Source organism: Schistocerca piceifrons, chromosome 4, assembly GCF_021461385.2.
Source record: "Schistocerca piceifrons isolate TAMUIC-IGC-003096 chromosome 4, iqSchPice1.1, whole genome shotgun sequence".
In the NCBI taxonomy this organism is placed as follows: domain Eukaryota; kingdom Metazoa; phylum Arthropoda; class Insecta; order Orthoptera; family Acrididae; genus Schistocerca; species Schistocerca piceifrons.
In genome coordinates this window covers 797,232,023-797,251,442 of record NC_060141.1, presented here as the reverse complement: position 1 = coordinate 797,251,442, position 19,420 = coordinate 797,232,023, and positions in this window count along the sequence as shown.

The window sequence follows — 19,420 nt, the reverse complement described above, 5'->3', positions numbered from 1 at the left end:
TTCTTGTAACAATTGACATTAAACGGAAAATCGTGATGGCAACTCAGAAGGAAGACTGTCAAAAGTACAAGCACAGAAGTTAACACTATTGAAAAGCGGTGAAACATAGGAAACATTATGGTTAAACTAGAAATTAGTGAAAGGAACGTAAAATACAGACCCATAACCAGCACTAACTGAGCCAGATTATCACCAACCTTAATTCAAACTAATAGCTGTCAGACAAGCAGCGTACTCTGGTTATCGATGCCACTTAGTGGCCTACGTCCTTCATGCAAGCAATATTTGAAAGAACTGTTTTTTCCGGAACTTCGTTAACAATGTGAAGCAAACACCACGTTGACAATCTGAGCCTCAAATTCGTAATAATGTATAGTAGAGGAAAGTTGAAGACAACATTAAATAAACCGCTTGTGCCAATTTATGATACGCTAATTTTGGTTTGCAAGTACAGCTATGACGAAGGAATATTTAAAATGCCGGAAAATTCATTTTTAAGTCAGTGATCGATTACTTTGAGCGTTTCGAAAGCAGAGCACAGTCATGCGCACACAATCTTTACAGTATTATTATTTTGAATTCAGTACTGATAGCTGCTAAATTCCGCTTGTAAAACCAGGCCGTGTGACTGCAGGGCCTCCTGACAGCGTACGGTCCGCGGGGTCTGCTATAAGGGTGGACAGAAATATGGGAACACCACACGCATTACCCACACATTACCGTCCCTTAATACGGTGTAGGAAACTCGTTGGAATTCAAGACAGTTCTCGGTCGTCTCGGAATGAGTATATACAGGTCCTGTACGGTTCTCTCGCTACAAAGTGTTGGCAAGTTCAAGCAAAAATGAAGAAGAAGGATAGCTATCACGCACCCATTTCTCCTAAGTAGACCACAAACGGTTAAGAATATTCGTACCTGGTGAATACGATGGCCAGCGGTGACGCGACAATTTATTCTCGTAGTTACAGAACCAATTCTTGACGATGCGAGCTGTGTGAACAGGGATCCAACCGTTTTGGATCACAGCACCGCCACTGAGGAACCAAACATTGTAACATGAGATAGACCTTATCAGGGAAAATGGTCACATGATCCTTGGCAGTTGTACTGTCTGCCATCGGGTTCCCCTAAATGGCAGTCAGCACCGCATAACAGCCACGCTATGAGGGAAACAAACCAACAGCCAGACAGGCGAAGACATCAGGTAAACACGTCGAAGATTCCAGTCGATTAATAGGAACCTTCCCTGGCAGAGGTCGCCACGATATATCCGGCCACGGATTCCTACGCCGGGTTTCTATTGGCTTCAGCTCACTATATAGGCCCGGCCGGTCGAGGGCAGACCAGTCTTCGTCCGCTGCTAATGGCAACCATTATAGCAGAGTCTCCGAGAAGATATCACCGAAGCCGCTGTACTGCACCGCCGCTCGAAGTACCAGCCGACCGAGAGGAACCACATCTCCGGCAAGATGGAAGGACATCTACATCTATTATACAGCCAGCTATTGTATTGTAGAAGAAATTACGTTCAATAAACTGTTGGAGAATACAACAGCAGTAACACTATCTTGGAGAGTAGCCATGGGGTCTATGGAACGCCACGGTATAGCTGCCCAAGTCCTCACCGTACCCCTTCCGTGTTCCACTCTGGTGACACAAACTCTGCCAAAAGCTGGAGGCAGTATGAAACAAGACTCGTCTCACAAAATTACTTTCCTCCTTTAGTTCGCCCAGATTTCATGGTTTCGGCGGCACGTTTACCTGTTGCTGGCATTTGCACCAATCGTGAGTGGTTTTGGAATTCCATCTCGCTCTGAAATTCCATGCTTTATGGAGCTCCCTTCGTGTTGTGTTGGTGCTGACAGAGTTCGCGAGTGAGACATTCAGTTCTGTAGTAACTTTTGCAGCTGTCGTCTTCTTACTTGTCGTGACGGTCCTCTTCAACGACAGTCAGTTACGCTCACTCAAATACACAGTATCGTCCGCATTGTGACTTAGCGGATGCTGTTTCTCCTCTTTCCTTGTATGCGATATAAGTCTTCGATATGGTGCATTTTAAAACATCGAACACTTCGGCTACCTTGGTTATGGAAACACCCATCATACCGGACCCAACTATTTGAACGCAATCGAAAACACTTAGCTCCGACATAATGAATGCACTCACAATGATACAGAACACTGTTTTGGTCACGAGTGACAATTGTAACGTATTGAGAACACAGCATAGGCGCTGTTCGTACTCAAATACAAGAACGCAACTTGGAGGCTTGGTTAGTGTCACCATTTAAGCTCAAGCATGGATTTCTGGCTCTGTTTCCATATTTTTGTCCAACCTCTGCTATGTCAATAAACCTCCTATGGGTCGGTGTTAGTTGTGCAGCACGCTGGGGCCGATACCTACGGACCTGTGGAAGCGTCTGTACTTCAGGTGGCTGTGTCTTTCCAGCTCCTGACAGACTTTGTGAGAAGGCACTCGTCGGGTGCTGAAGCATTTGCGTTGCGTTTTGTCTCCATGCAGTCCTGATAGAAATGGGTTTGTGTTGCACAAAATCCAGATTTGACTCCTAGCGACTTTGACTTCTAGCTCTGAGGAAACGTAAATGTGACAGTTTATTCTTGAAATAATTGTGGCTGTCATGTTGAGGCGCAGCAGCTGCGTGTGGAAACATCGATCTGGTGGTACAGAAAATCCACACTAGACACTGCTGCTCTCGCAAAGCAAAATTCTTATGTAAGCTTCCACGTGTTTTGAGATATGCGTTTAGCTCCGATTATCATCCCACGTTTCAAACATATTACCTGGCGACTAGCTGCCATGAAGGTTACACACTTGTCTGTAACGGGCAGACATCATGTCTACACTTGTGCAAAACTCCGCAGCTATCCGAAAAATTCGGGCCTTATACACGGCACATCTTCAAGTGAGATAACCCTTCCCTTCCGTTGTGGCCCTCAGTTTATTTAAAACTTTATAAGGAGCAGTTATTTCATCGGTACAAGTTTCTGACACTGTTACCAACTAAACATAAGAAGCTATCGAAGTTGAACGTATTCTTTATTCAACACCTTGAAAATATTAATTTCGGCCTACAAGACATTCATGTCATGAACATGTGGCCTGCTGGCTCCGAAAGACTGACCGGTCAGTGTAATTGGACTGTGCGACACGAAATTTCTTACAACCAAGATCACGTTCAAAACTATTTTCGTCTGGAAAAAACTTTGTTGCTTATACGTCATGTTCCATTGTTCATTTATTACATTGAGTTGCACTACGTATTTCGAGGGAGAAGGTTCCAACACATGCTTCACTCGTCGCGTAAAGGTCAACATTGGAAAAAATGTGCACATTTACTATATATTGTAGATTTTAACAACTGACAAGCATCAAAGGAGTGCAGCGGATGTACACATGCCAAGTTCCACAAGTTGCATTTCAGCTCTGTATATTTTTCATTGTGAGAAACGTACTTGTAATTTTATTTTTCATCAACCCGTGTGGAATGTGCAACATACTAAAAAAATGGGTCAAATGGCTCTGAGCACTATGGGACTTAACATCTGAGGTCATCAGTCCCCTAGAACTTAGAACTACTTAAACCTAACTAGCCTAAGGACATCACACACATCCATGCCCGAGGCAGGATTCGAACCTGCGGCCGTAGCAGTCACGCGGCTCCGGACTGAAGCGCCTACAACCGCTCGGCCACCGTGGCCGGCTGTGCAACTCTCTCGATTAAAATGTTAACATGTAAATGGTAATGAACGCGCAGTGGAACGTGAGGTGCAACTAAGAACGCTTTTAAAGATCTCAAGATGACAACTTCACCTGTCAACGGATGTGATCATCATTATGCTGTAAACAGAACCTGGATTCGTCCGAAAAAATGACGTTTTGCCATTCGTGCACCCAGGTTCGTCGTTAAGTACACCATCGCAGGCGCTCCTGTCTGTGATGCAGCATCAAGGGTAACCGCAGCTATGGTCTCCAAGCTGATAGTCTATACTGCTGCAAACGTCGTCGAACTGTTCGTGCAGATGGTTGTTGTTTTGCAAACGTCCCCATCTGTTGACTAAGGGATCGAGACGTGGCTGCACGATCCGTTACAGCCATGCGTATAAGATGCCTGTCATCTAGACTGCTAGTGATACGAGGCCGTTGGGATCCAGCACGGCGTTCCGTATTACCCTTCTGAACACCCCGATTCCATATTCTGCTAACAGTCATTGGATCTCGACCAACGCGAGCAGCAATGTCGCGACACGATAAACGGCAATCGCGATAGGCTACAATCCGACCTTTATCAAAGTCGGAAACGTGATGGTACGCATTTCTCCTCCTTACACGAGGCATCACAACGTTTCACCAGGCAACGCCGGTTAACTGCTGTTCGTATATGAGAAATCGGTTGGAAACTTTCCTCATGTCAGCACTTTGTAGGTGTCGCTCTGAAAAGCTAATCATTTGCATATCACAGCATCTTCTTCCTATCGGTTAAATTTCGCGTCTGTAGCACGTCATCTTTGTATTGTAGCTATTTTAATGGCCAGTAGTGAGTGTATCATTCCTGCACAGAAATGTGTCATACGAAAACCGTCTCTGACATAACAGGCGTCATATATATATATATATATATATATATATATATATGTGTGTGTGTGTGTGTGTGTGTGTGTGTGTGTGTGTGTGTGTAGCAACGGTGACAGGCACGATGCATCTTTACGTCTAACAGTGTCTTCCCATTGATAACAACTTTCGGAATTCTTTATTCTAAAAGTGTCCGAACCAGTTCCATGCTTGGACTGATGCCCCACAAGAATCATAACTTGTTAGCTAGGCGGCAGTGCTGGCCTCTGACTGGTTTCATGCGGCCAGTCACCACTTTGTTTCGGTCTTCACTCGTTTCTTGTATATATTTCGTTCTGTGCTATCCCCCAGTTTTTACACTTAACATCTGTTACATCCAAGTAGGCAGACGCAGAATTTCTTAAAAAGAAGTGACAATGTAAGAAAAGTCATTCTGTCGGGTAAGAGAGTAGAAACAGCCTCGGATCTAAGATATTTCCGAACCGGGGCAAAAAATTGATAGTGGGGCCCCCTCTCCCTCCCGAGGGACATCGATTTTTCCAAAGAGTTTGATATGTGAAACATGTATGTTTGAGGAAATGTAAGACATGTTATTCGGTCTTAGCTGTGACAAAGTGCAGTGCTAAGCCTCTTCACACAGCATTCTTATACCACACGTCGCTGTATTTCGCTCTGTGGAATTCAAACATGTATATTTTGTAATGAGAGCCATCAAACCTGTATTCAGTGAAGTCGAAATTACAGCGTTCTATGGTGCCTCTCGTGCTCCCAGTGCTTCCAGTCGGTTTGATATTCTACCCCCTTATGTAAAACTTACAATTAATACTGGATGTGATTATTTGTAACCGGGAGACTAAGAACTCTTCAGGATGTTTCCAGTCACTACTGTCTGTCAGCTAAAATCTTCCTCTTTTTTGTGATACAAAATTAAATACGGGAAACATAAAACCAGCAAAGACAAAAGAAAAGCAAGGAAGCACGTCAAACGTTTTGCTACATGATAAATCAAAATGTCGTTGTCTAATACTGAAAAGCAGTTAATACGAATAGTATCCACGATTGGTGCAGCTTCTCGCTTTGATTACGTCTATATTTTATCAGACAGATAAAACGAAATAGGCCTTTTTAATACTGCAGCAATTGTAAAACGCACCAAATAAGCGAGACTGTTTTGACACAAATGGTCATTTTTGTGTACTTCATTTATATAAATAACAAGACAGAACATAATTCACGAAGTACCATATCAAATGTCTATTAGGCCTACCACAAGCAAAAAGTTTTATATTAGGAAATACTTTTAGATTTCGTTCGTACGCTGCAGTTTCTCAAGCATGAGATCGAAAAGCAGTAGTACGAAATTATTGTATAAATCTGGAATCGTCATATTCTTCCAAATGATTCATGTGATGTCCCGTGTCTTCTCTTACCTAGTTCTAATAAACAATCTTGTCATCACTGATTCTGTAACTATTCCTGCCATTGTCAAAACTTATTCTCCGGTTAACTTTACTAACCCTGCCAGAATCACAGGTTCAGTTATCCCGCGTTTATTCACCGGTTCGTACAACGCGTTTTCCGCGCTATTCCGAGAACATAACTTACGCGGTGCTAACCGTGAGCTGCAGAGCTAACCATTAATAGTGTAGCGATGTGACAAAAATGTTCTGTAAAAATTTCATTTTTTTGCATAATCCGAAAAGGTAATATGTAATCTTTCTCACCTGTTAGTCATTTCTTTCCGCTCTCGTAGTCTGAACCTATGGATTTAGCTGATAATTATAACAACGGTTATTATTCGCACTCTCAAGTCAACCACATAAAGAAAGAGCGATTGGTAACCACCACTTCGGATTTATTCTCCTCATCTCCAATGGCCTCGTCCACATATGTCTGCGGGTAAGTTTTTTTGTGCCTAAATGCGACGCGGATTCCCGCACACTATGCATGCATTCAAAATTCGTTCAGAAATCAATTTAGAATGAGTTCGAATGTTCAAAAACCAACTGGGATGCGTTTCAAAATGAAATGAATAATGATAGACCAACGTTCGCTGCATGCTAGGCTCTTTGTGAAACAAGCTGTTTCTTCAAGAATATCAATTTGGCGTCACCTGAAATTGCCGCCTGCGGCAGATACCCCGGTTTGCCCTTCCCTAGATACGGGCCTAAGCAGAAGTCGCTACCGTTGATGTAGGTAGTACAAAACGAGATACCTTTCTTTGAACTTTATCGATGTCCTCTGTCAGTCTCATATGGTACTGATCTCACATCGCACAGCTATCCTCCAGAAGAGGACGGATAAACGTGGTGTAAGCACTCCCTTTAGCACATTACGGCAAGTTGAAAAGGGGAGAGAGAGAGAGGGAGCGGTATACGTGCGTACCATAAACACCTTCCCCTAAAAAATATTTCTCTCCTTCATACCTCCTCTGTGTTACCACAGATCACTGATCTCATTTGTACTAAAATTTCAGTACACGCGAGGTGTTTGCTACCCCCGCCCAGACTAGGATGTGTAAGTTCTAATAAATGTTCACCAACCTGCAGTCTTCTACAGTTGTCCCTGCGCAGGAAACATCACGTAGGTCGTGAAGCCGTTATCTTGATGCCGATGTGTCTGTTAAATTGCGCATAACATCAGTCTAAAAGGCTGTTTCGTTTATCCGCTCTTACAAATAGCTTATTTCGTAATATAAGAAGCGAGTAATACACTGTTAATTAATTTCCTAACAATAACCACGCACATTACACACACTATCAAATGACATGTTGACCATGACTATTATCATGCATTTTCTGGCCTGCTAAGCAATCGTACGTAAACGTGGAATCGTAAAACGGAAGCAATGCCTGGAGTTCCACAACAAAATGTTACATGCTCTCCGCTGTTATTGATATACGTTCTGGATGACAGAGACTCTAATCCCCATCATGCCATTCTGACATAGGCTTTCCATAGTTCCCTTACATTACTTCAGGTCGGGATGCTCCCTACTGTAAGGCCACGGCCGACTATCTCTGCCATCTGCATCTTCAACCATATTTTTGAAATCACTGCGCAGAGCATGGCAAACAGTAATTGCCATTGTACCAGTTATCAGGGCTTCTCCTCATTCCATTCACAGTATGGAGCGTGCGAACAATGTTTGCTGTAATTAGTCTGATCTCGTCTTCGCCATCCGGACGGAAGCGATATGTAGCTGGTTATAGTATATATTCATATTCTTCACTTTCAGTTCGCTATTGCAATCTTATAAGTAGGTTTTCACGAGAGTACTCACATCTATGTTCAAGGGTGTGCCATTTCAATTTTTTCATCATCTTCGTTAAAAAAACTACACCTGTAACATAAATCACGTTTTAATGTTCTTAGAACCTAATATCAGAAACGTCTACAATGCTACTAAAGGTTAACTGTAGATTAATAAAACTACTGTTACTTCTACTACTAATACTACAACTTGTATTACAACAACACGGAAGTAGAAATTTTACGCTTGGGTTGTAAGCGACGCAGACCTGCTAGAGTACATACAACACCAAAATCACTCTGCTAAACAGATTGTTGCGGCCAAGCCCATTACCGCACCTTATTGCTGCTGGACGCCGCTACAGTAGCAGATTTTAACTCTCCACTCTAGAATAATGATATATTAGCGGTGTGTTCGTACTGCAGCAATACTGGCTAGCGTAATGAACCTTAAATTTAACGCCCACGATTCCGTTGCGGGATGTCGCTTTCCACCATCTTAATTTGGTGTCCGCCACGCTGTAAATCCTAGAAGAGCGGCCACGCCTACGAAGTTAGTGGAATTCATAGCGGTCCGTTACAAACTTCCTCCTGGGCGGCTGCTGCTTCCACTACCACGGCGAGCCCACCGTCTGTTTTAATGAATGCGTCAGCGGCGACGTATTTTTATTCCGGACCGCAGCGAAACTTTTATACGCGTCAAGCGGGATCCGGCCTGAATGAGAGATGTTTGCTTATGATACCAATATAACTCTCCTTTGAGGAGGGCGCAAGAACAATTTTTTTTTTTTTGTCGCCTGGCTTCGCCACTGTCTGTCATCCCCCCGTCCAACCTTTCTCTCCCACACACACACACACACACACACACACACACACACACACACAGTCACATAGAGCGAGCAGTCAGAGATTAGTGCCGCTGCACTTCTCGAAAGATATACGTCCGCAGCGCAGCAAAGAGATCGCCGACATTTCTAAGTTACGGCTGTATAATAAGCGCATAAAAATGGCTTCTGTGATCCTATATTTACATTAGGCAGGCATAATAAAGAGTGATTTAGAGGGACAGGCAGCGCACAATACGTGCTCCATCAAAGAGCCACTTCTTTGCCCCCTCCAGCCGCCCTGCGCTACTAATGCCGGACCGCTGCCAGCACCACGGCCTGTTTGATGGAGAGTGTTTAGCTGGACACCGCAAGGTGCAGGGGCGCACCTGCCGGGAGCAGCGTGGGCGTGGCGCGCTAGCTAACTCCTCCTGTCCTGTAAATAACTTCTGAACACACAGCTGTTACACCAACAGTCGTCATGCTATCTGATTCGCCCAGGACACAGAAAGCTCTCACTCGTCTCCAGTACAAGCAGTGCAGCGATACACATTAAGTTCCAAATCGACCCGTCGTTGGAACACTTTGAAAAGCGTCAAAGCTTTTCATTTTTATAATTAAAGGAGACATTTGGTTTTAAACTCGGTCATTAGTTTGTTGCAATATACGAACTGTGATGGAGGTGAATTATTGTGTCATTAAGCATCGGTAAATGGGCTATGATTCTTCTCTTTGCAAACTTGGTACACTTTGTGCATGAAAGGAATTCTTCTGGTGCGTTCCCAGCTGGGAAGCCCGGCGACCAGTTGGACACAGGTAGTGCGGCCACGGGCGAGCGGCGGTCGCGCGCCCATGTCGGCGCGCTTCACAGAGGGCAGGCCCCCAGAGGATCAGCTACAGGCGAAGACGCTGCATACATCAACACGCTGCCAAGGGAGGCCGTGGACATTCGCTCGTGTGCCCGAAGCAGCGGAAACTAAAAGAGCGAAAAACAGTTTTGTCACGATTGTAGGTAACGCGGGCAGAGCGGCGAGTTGAATAGCAACAACACGACTTGGGTGTCCAAGAATCTCAAGTGGCGCTGGGAATTTTGGCCGTTTCCCGCGAGCAGAACACCTGGGAGCGTAGCGGCAAGACTCAAAGGGAGAAGTCTTGGTTTATTTTTATACTCTGTCTCACACAGGGTATGGCTCTCTTTTCCTCGCGGAATGCGACGGCAAGGAGGGAGGAAATTTTGAAACGGGCCTCTTCATTGGTAAGAATCTCATGTTCGCTTTGAAAAATAGTACGAGCTACGTAATTTGCGGAAGGGCGGAGACAAGACGCTGGAGGAGATCGGCTCTCTCTCTCTCCAGGTGCGAGGAGCCCATTAGTATTGGGCATTCCGAATATTGCTTCTGAGGAGGCAGCAGTTCACTCTCGACCGCTTCCGATAAGTCGCAACGATTCTCTTATCGCTTGTCATGAGACGATTATTTACAATTTGCACAGAAACCAGATGGCAGTTATAAGAGTCGAGGGGCATGAAAGGGAAGCAGTGGTTGGGAAAGGAGTGAGACAGGGTTGTAGCCTCTCCCCGATGTTATTCAATCTGTATATTGAGCAAGCAGTAAAGGAAACAAAAGAAAAATTCGGAGTAGGTATTAAAATTCATGGAGAAGAAGTAAAAACATTGAGGTTCGCCGATGACATTGTAATTCTGTCAGAGACAGCAAAGGACTTGGAAGAGCAGTTGAATGGAATGGACAGTGTCTTGAAAGGAGGATATAAGATGAACATCAACAAAAGCAAAACGAGGATAATGGAATGTAGTCAAATTAAATCGGGTGATGCTGAGGGGATTAGATTAGGAAATGAGGCACTTAAAGTAGTAAAGGAGTTTTGCTATTTAGGGAGTAAAATAACTGATGATGGTCGAAGTAGAGAGGATATAAAATGTAGACTGGCAATGGCAAAGAAATCGTTTCTGAAGAAGAGAAATTTGTTAACATCGAGTATAGATTTAAGTGTCAGGAAGTCGTTTCTGAAAGTATTTGTATGGAGTGTAGCCATGTATGGAAGTGAAACATGGACGATAACCAGTTTGGACAAGAAGAGAATAGAAGCTTTCGAAATGTGGTGCTACAGAAGAATGCTGAAGATAAGGTGGGTAGATCGCGCAACTAATGAGGAGGTATTGAATAGGATTGGGGAGAAGAGAAGTTTGTGGCACAACTTGACTAGAAGAAGGGATCGGTTGGTAGGACATGTTCTGAGGCATCAGGGGATCACCAATTTAGCACTGGAGGGCAGCGTGGAGGGTAAAAATCGTAGAGGGAGACCAAGAGATCAATACACTAAGCAGATTCAGAAGGATGTAGCTTGCAGTAGGTACTGGGAGATGAAGAAGCTTGCACAGGATAGAGTAACATGGAGAGCTGCATCAAACCAGTCTCAGGACTAAAGACCACAACAACAACAACATGAGACGATGCACTTTGCATTCGTCGCAAACAGCGTAGACACCAAAGTTTGTTAGATGCAAGTAGGCGAGCTTCACTCACTGTGCGCGTTATCAGGAGCCTGACTCAGGATCACATTTTGATTTACCGCATGTCCGATGACGGTAGTACTGTCAGAACAGTTTTCAGCTTTGTTTAATGCAGTTTCACGTAGGTTTGCACTTGCAGATGGACGCATACCGTCGTCCAGTAATGATAGCTTCCAGTAGCAGGTTTCGGTCACTATTTTCAGCGTTGGGCATGTTACACGCTATCAACTACGACGCCGGCAGAGTCTTGATGCAGCCGCACACAATCAGCCGGCTCCACCGCCACGCCGACCACGCTATGAATATGGTAATACAGAAAAACTTTCCTAGCTGCGCATTCTTCTTTCGCTTTCTTCAATTTCCTTGCAATGTGTTACATGCTCATAAAGACGCAAGGCACAGTATTCACCGTTTGCCCGCTAAGAGAGTCATACGTTCAGCTGTTTTTTTTTTTTTTAATTCCTTCCTCATTTATTACACCAAGTCAACCCGTCTCGCGTAATTTATTTATATGTTAAATTAGAATGAACTCATACAATGCTCATGTTGAAAGGCAAATACCAGGGCAGTCACCAATTTTTTTATTTTTGTTTATCATTATTTGAATAATTTGTGAGTGAATGTTTAGTGAATTTGATAAAATTTCAATAATTATTGCATATGCAGTTAAATCCAGTTTCACCGAATAAACCACTTATATGTTGAACAGCACTCCTTGCATTTTATTTATAGAATCTAAATAAAATTCACACCTCTTTCTCCCTCCCACACATGGTATCTTGCAACTTCTATTTACACTCTTTGTAAACACCAAAGTGAATCAAATGGTTCAAATGGTTCAAATGGCTCTGTGCACTATGGGACTTAACATCTATGGTCATCAGTCCCCTATAACTTATAACTACTTAAACCTAACTAACCTACGGACATCACACAACACCCAGCCATCACGAGGCAGAGAAAATCCCTGACCCCGAGATGCGGGCCCAAAGTGAATCCTGCGAAAATTTGTTAAATGCCCTGTCCCTCAGTGCCATACTCTTAGAGCCGTTGAACGTGTACGTTCATCGCATTAGCCGTCAGTTTTACTGGAATGTATCTCTAATTAGGTATTACACTTCTGTGAAAGTATAAAGGCGCCGCTTAACTAATATGAAGAAAAAGTTATTCTCGTGTTCAAGGTAAATACACTCCTGGAAATTGAAATAAGAACACCGTGAATTCATTGTCCCAGGAAGGGGAAACTTCATTGGCGCATTCCTGGGGTCAGATACATCACATGATCACACTGACAGAACCACAGGCACATAGACACAGGCAACAGAGCATGCACAATGTCGGCACTAGTACAGTGTATATCCACCTTTCGCAGCAATGCAGGCTGCTATTCTCCCATGGAGACGATCGTAGAGATGCTGGATGTAGTCCTGTGGAACGGCTTGCCATGCCATTTCCACCTGGCGCCTCAGTTGGACCAGCGTTCGTGCTGGACGTGCAGACCGCGTGAGACGACGCTTCATCCAGTCCCAAACATGCTCAATGGGGGACAGATCCGGAGATCTTGCTGGCCAGGGTAGTTGACTTACACCTTCTAGAGCACGTTGGGTGGCACGGGATACATGCGGACGTGCATTGTCCTGTTGGAACAGCAAGTTCCCTTGCCGGTCTAGAAATGGTAGAACGATGGGTTCGATGACGGTTTGGATGTACCGTGCACTATTCAGTGTCCCCTCGACGATCACCAGTGGTGTACGGCCAGTGTAGGAGATCGCTCCCCACACCATGATGTCGGGTGTTGGCCCTGTGTGCCTCGGTCGTACGCAGTCCTGATTGTGGCGCTCACCTGCACGGCGCCAAACACGCATACGACCATCATTGGCACCAAGGCAGAAGCGACTCTCATCGCTGAAGACGACACGTCTCCATTCGTCCCTCCATTCACGCCTGTCGCAACACCACTGGAGGCGGGCTGCACGATGTTGGGGCGTGAGCGGAAGACGGCCTAACGGTGTGCGGGACCGAAGCCCAGCTTCATGGAGACGGTTGCGAATGGTCCTCGCCGATACCCCAGGAGCAACAGTGTCCCTAATTTGCTGGGAAGTGGCAGTGCGGTCCCCTACGGCACTGCGTAGGATCCTACGGTCTTGGCGTGCATCCGTGCGTCGCTGCGGTCCGGTCCCAGGTCGACGGGCACGTGCACCTTCCGCCGACCACTGGCGACAACATCGATGTACTGTGGAGACCTCACGCCCCACGTGTTGAGCAATTCGGCGGTACGTCCACCTGGCCTCCCGCATGCCCACTATACGCCCTCGCTCAAAGTCCGTCAACTGCACATACGGTTCACGTCCACGCTGTCGCGGCATGCTACCAGTGTTAAAGACTGCGATGGAGCTCCGTATGCCACGGCTAGCGCCATTCGACGGCCAACACCGCGGTTCCTGGTGTGTCCGCTGTGCCGTGCGTGTGATCATTGCTTGTACAGCCCTCTCGCAGTTCAAAAAAATGGCTCTGAGCACTATGGGACTCAACTGCTGAGGTCATTAGTCCCCTAGAACTTAGAACTAGTTAAACCTAACTAACCTAAGGACATCACAAACATCCATGCCCGAGGCAGGATTCGAACCTGCGAGCGTAGCGGTCTTGCGGTTCCAGACTGCAGCGCCTTTAACCGCACGGCCACTTCGGCCGGCCCTCTCGCAGTGTCCGGAGCAAGTATGGTGGGTCTGACACACCGGTGTCAATGTGTTCTTTTTTCCATTTCCAGGAGTGTATGATATAAAATTGTAAAAAGTGATTCCTCTAATTGTATGGCAAGCATTTGATGCCATTTCGTCCTCTATGAAATGCGGAAATACTCTATAGGCTATTTAAAAAAGACCGTACAAGTGCGATTAGAACTCGGGCTCGAACTGGTTCAAATGGATCTGAGCACTATGGGCCTTAACTTCTAAGGTGCTCAGAACCCTAAGACTTAGAACTACTTAAACCGAACTAACCTAAGGACATCACACACATCCAAGCCCGAGGCACGATTCGAACCTGCGACCGTAGGGCTCGAACTGGTTCAAGTCTTTCTATTGGACGCCACTTCTGCAGCTTACGTATCCTTAACCTGGCCCAGTTATCCAATCGGGGAACGGAGACCAACAGATTAACATGCTAGCCGAAACACGTGTTGTTTTTGGCCACTTTTGACATCGCTAAGAAGTGATGGCTAGGTTAAAACGCAGACTGATAAACCGTTAGTCCGACCGACGTTCAGTCCACACGACTTCTCACTCATGTGCCTCGTCGGTATGCCGTGTTTGAGCCGCTGCGCAACCGCTGTCTCTTCTCGTTGGGTAGGCGCTTGGAAGAGGCCTTGAAAAATGGTTCAAATGGCTCTGGGCACTATGGGACTTAACATCTGAGGTCATCAGTCCCCTAGAACTTTAAAGTACTTAAACGTAACCAACCTAAGGACATCACACACATCCATACCCGAGGCAGGATTCGAACCTGCAACCTTAGCGGTCGCGCGGTTCCAGACTGTAGCGCCTAGAACCACTCTGCCACCACGGGGGCCTTGAAATTTTATAAAAATCCACTGTTACTAAAAGCGTTGTGTTGACTCAATGTGTTGCCAGGCTCTTGCGTGAGATGCGTAGCAACTTCAATATTTTGCGATAATGTTGGGAGGTGTCACTTAGGTTCGTATTGTAGCCCTTCCAAAGGCTTATGAGTAGTTCCAACAGAGTGCTTCGACATTGCAATATGTGCACACAGGCCTCCTGCAAAACTGCGCACCGTATAACGCAAGGAAGCGGAAGCAACCATAACTATCGCACCCTGTTTCCTGTAACTTCAGTTTCTGCTCATAGTTCCAACGTTTAATCCATGGTTTTGTACTTGTTACGGTTCATTCTTTAAACGTTTTAAAGTTTTAGTCTTTGTTGACACTTAAAGCAGTTCTTGGTATGCTACATTATTCCACTTCTGCAATTTTACGATTTTTATGCCTTCTACTACTTAAACGCCCCTTTTTTAGGACTGCAAATTTTATTTTAACAAGACATTTTTATACAAATTTTGTTTTTATGCTTTGAGAATAATACCTTATGACTTTATACTTTCAATATTTCACAATTTCAATATTTTAAGAGACTAATTAAATGTCAGCTACTTTATCTTAACTTTTATAATTTACTATTTTTCCACCTTTCGCAGTTTTACACATCCATTGGCCTACGATTTTAATATTTTAATGAAAGATTCTTAATGTAACAGACTTTTTGCAATTTGGGTATGAGAGTCTTTTTTGTTAAACCCATAGGATCCCTGCCACTACACACCCCTCCACCCCTCCCTTTGCATCTTTTCCCAGCCTCAGTCGTTCCGTTTCATAATTCTGCTAATTTATGCAGTTTACGTTTCACGCACCCATTATACGTACTATAATACTAATATTTTAACGAACATTTTTACATAATTATGCTTTCAACAATATTACATAACCCTTTTTTTTAAGCTCATCGCATCCCCACCACTACGCCTCGCCACTTCCTTCCCCAAGCAAAGTCACCCTACTTCATTTTCCCCTTCTCTATTTTTCCCTTTACCCCTCCTCTCGCCCCTGCCTCCACCAGATACCTATTTAAAACACTGACAGCAGATACAAAATACAGTAGACTGATGTGAGGTTCTGAATAGACAAGACGGGCTGCTGACGCAATTATTTATGTAAATTTTATATTTATGAACACTTATTTTTTCTACTCATAGCAAAACACTAGATTGTACATAATTAGCTTTACTTTTAGATTGGAAGATGATCCAAAGTGATCAAAATATACCATATGATTAAAAATGTGCAAATGAGACTAAACTACAAATGCGAGTTATGTTAAAGTTTAATATCTACAGCTGATGACTATAAAAATACTTTCCTTCAAATGATCCTACGACGATTCCGATTTTGCCGATTGAAGTAAAAAGTGCCCCGTATTAGGGGAGACAGCTCTGCTGAAAACCGGGAACGCTCCTGTAAACATTTGTCTGGAATATAAAATACTTGCTGAAGTAAAGTGCCCCTTCATCTGTGTCGAGTACGATCAATACTTAGCGGTGTAGGGTGTTTCTTTCTTCGTGGTCATAGAAGAGTCGTTATTGGTTCTGTTTCTCTCGGTATTTTTTTTCCTCTGTATATGATGTTTGACACATAAGTAGCTCTTACAATCGTCTGGAACACCATCCGTTACGTACTTAAAGGACCGACATCTTCATGGCATCCATATTGCTCTATTAGGAGCAGACACTGTGCTGAGTTGCGATTTATTAACGGCATTAATAGGCACGCACGTGTCATGTACATCGAACAACAGCCCCATCACCGGAGTCCATCTTAAATGTTCAACAGGCTCTTCAAGCAACTTTTGGGCATGAGGTCACTCGCAACAAGGACAGGGGTAGCGGTAGATTTAGCACAGTTCGCACGGCTGATGTGAAGCGGCGGTTGTCGCGACGCGCACAACTTAATCCTGAAACAAGTGTGCGACAAGTTGGAGCTACTGAAGCCGGAAACAACACTTTTGCGAGGTCATTTCTTCACTGAGCAAAGGTTGGGGATTTGTACAGGCTCTGATAACCGCGTAGTTGAGCGCCCCATAAACCAAACATCATCATCATCATCAGAGATATGATGTCATAAACATTCAGGTGCATGAGAAACTAGCTTTTGGTTAAAATGTAGCCCAAATTACCCAGACTATATTCTTCAGCGATTCATAATGGCAGCACTTAACAACTTCTAACGAATTTTAAACATGAAACTTCATGGCAGATTAAAACTGGAGTGAAAATCTCGTTCTGGAAACATCCCCCTGGCTGTAGCAAAGCCATGTCTCACCAATACGCTTTCTTCCGGGAGTGCTAGTTCTGAAGGTTCGCAGGAGAGCTTCTGTGAAGAAGGTAGGAGACGAGGTACTGTCAGAAGTACAATTGTGAGGAGGGGCGTGAGTCGTGCTTGGGTGGCTCAGATGGTCGCCGGCGCGGTAGCTCAGCGTATTCGGTCAGAGAGTAGGCTGATATCTGTAATAAAAAAACTTAGTCAAGGGATCAACAACGAACTTCAACGGATTTCATGTGACATCCGCTACGACGAAACACAACGAACAATAAGGAACAAACTCTAAAGAAAGATGGTAGAGCGCTTGCCCGCGAAAGCCAAAGGTCCCGAGTTCGAGTCTCGATCCGGCACACAGTTTTTAGCTGCCAGGAAGTTTCTTACATTACTGGCCATTAAAATTGCTACACCTAGAAGAAATGCAGATGATAAACGGGTATTCATTGGACAAATATATTATACTAGAACTCATATGTGATTATATTTTCACGAAATTTGGGTGCATAGATCCTGAGAATTCAGCACCCAGAACAACCACCTCTGGCCCTAATAACGGCCTTGATACGCATGGGCATTGACTCAGAGCTTAGATGGCGTGTACAGGTACAGCTGCCAATGCAGCTTCAACACGATACCACAGTTCATCAAGAGTAGTGAGTCGCGTATTGTGACGAGCCAGTTGCTCGGCCACCATAGACCAGACGTTTTCACTTGGTGATAGATCTGGAGAATGTGCTGGCCAGGGCAGCAGTCGAACATTTTCTGTATCCAGAAATGCCTCTTACATGACCTGCAACATGCGGTCGTGCATTATCCTGCTGAAATGTAGGGTTTCGCAGGGATCGAATGAAGGGTAGAGCAACGGGTCCTAACACATCTGAAATGTAGCGTCCGCTGTTCAAAGCGCCGTCAATGCGAACAAGAGGTGACCGAGACGTGTAGCCAATGGCACCCCATACCATCACGCCGGGTGATACGCCAGTATAGTGATGACGAATACACGCTTCCAATGTGCGTTCACCAAGATGTAGCCAAATACGGATGCGACCATCATGATGCTGTAAAGAGAACCTGGATTCATCCGAAAAAATGACGTTTTGCTATTCGTGCACTCGGGTTCGTAGTTGAGTGCACCATCGCAGGCTCCTGTCTGTGATGCAGCGTCAAAGGTAACCGCAGCCTTGGTCTCAGAGCTGATAGTCCGTGCTGCTGCATACGTCGTCGAACTGTTCGTGCAGTTGGTTGTTGTCTTGTAAACGTCCCCATCTGTTGACTCAGGGACCGAGACGTGGCTGCACGATCCGTTACAGCCATACGGATAAGATGCCTGTCATCTCGACTACTAGTGATACGAGGCCGTTGGGATCCAGCACGGCGTTCCGTATTACCCTCCTGAACCGAGCGATTCCATATTCTGCTAACAGTCATTGGATCTCGACCAACGCGAGCAGCAATGTCGCGATACGATAAACCGCAATCGCGATAGGCTACAACCCGACCTTTATCGAAGTCGGAAACGTGATGGTACGCATTTCTCCTCCTTACACGAGGCATCACAACAACGTTTCACCAGGCAACGCCGGTCCACTGCTGTTATTGTATGAGAAATGGGTTGGAAAGTTCCCTCATGTCAGCACGTTTTAGGTGTCGCTACCGGCGCCAAAATTGTGTGAATACTCTGAAACGCTAATCATTTGCATGTGACAGCATCTTCTTCCTGTCAGTTAAATTTCGCGTCTGTAGCACGTCGTCTTCGTGGTGTAGCAATTTTAATGGCCAGTAGTGTATCAGCGCACACTCCACTGCAGAGTGAAAAATGTCATTCTGGAAGCTATAAACATAATGTCAAATATTTTCTAACTTTCTCTCAGTTACGTCTTTAACGTCACAAATTTAACACATTACCTCAGTTGTGAAGTATCCATACTTTCGAAACTGTTTCAATTATGCAAGCTCGAGTCTTTAAAGAATCAGGGCTGACTGGTTCGTTTAGAAAACTGAAGCTTTAGTGGATCTCGAAGCTCCTCACATGCGTAGTTTCATTGTTTTTAAGAGTGCGAAACAGAAGGTAACCCTAGGCTGTTGAGGTAGTACGAAGAGAGACGGAAAATCATTTGCATAGAGAGAAATTACAACGACAGTCGTACAGGTTTCCATCATTGGTCCAGTACTGTCGCAGATTTATGTTAATGACCTGCAATTTTATTTCAGTCAGAAGGTACAATTAGTGTTGTTTGTTTCCAACATTCTTGTAAAACATCAACAGAGAAACAGTAAATGATGTTTTTTCTAAGTTACTGAATGGTTTTACACAATGGGCCAGCTTTAAACCTTGTTTT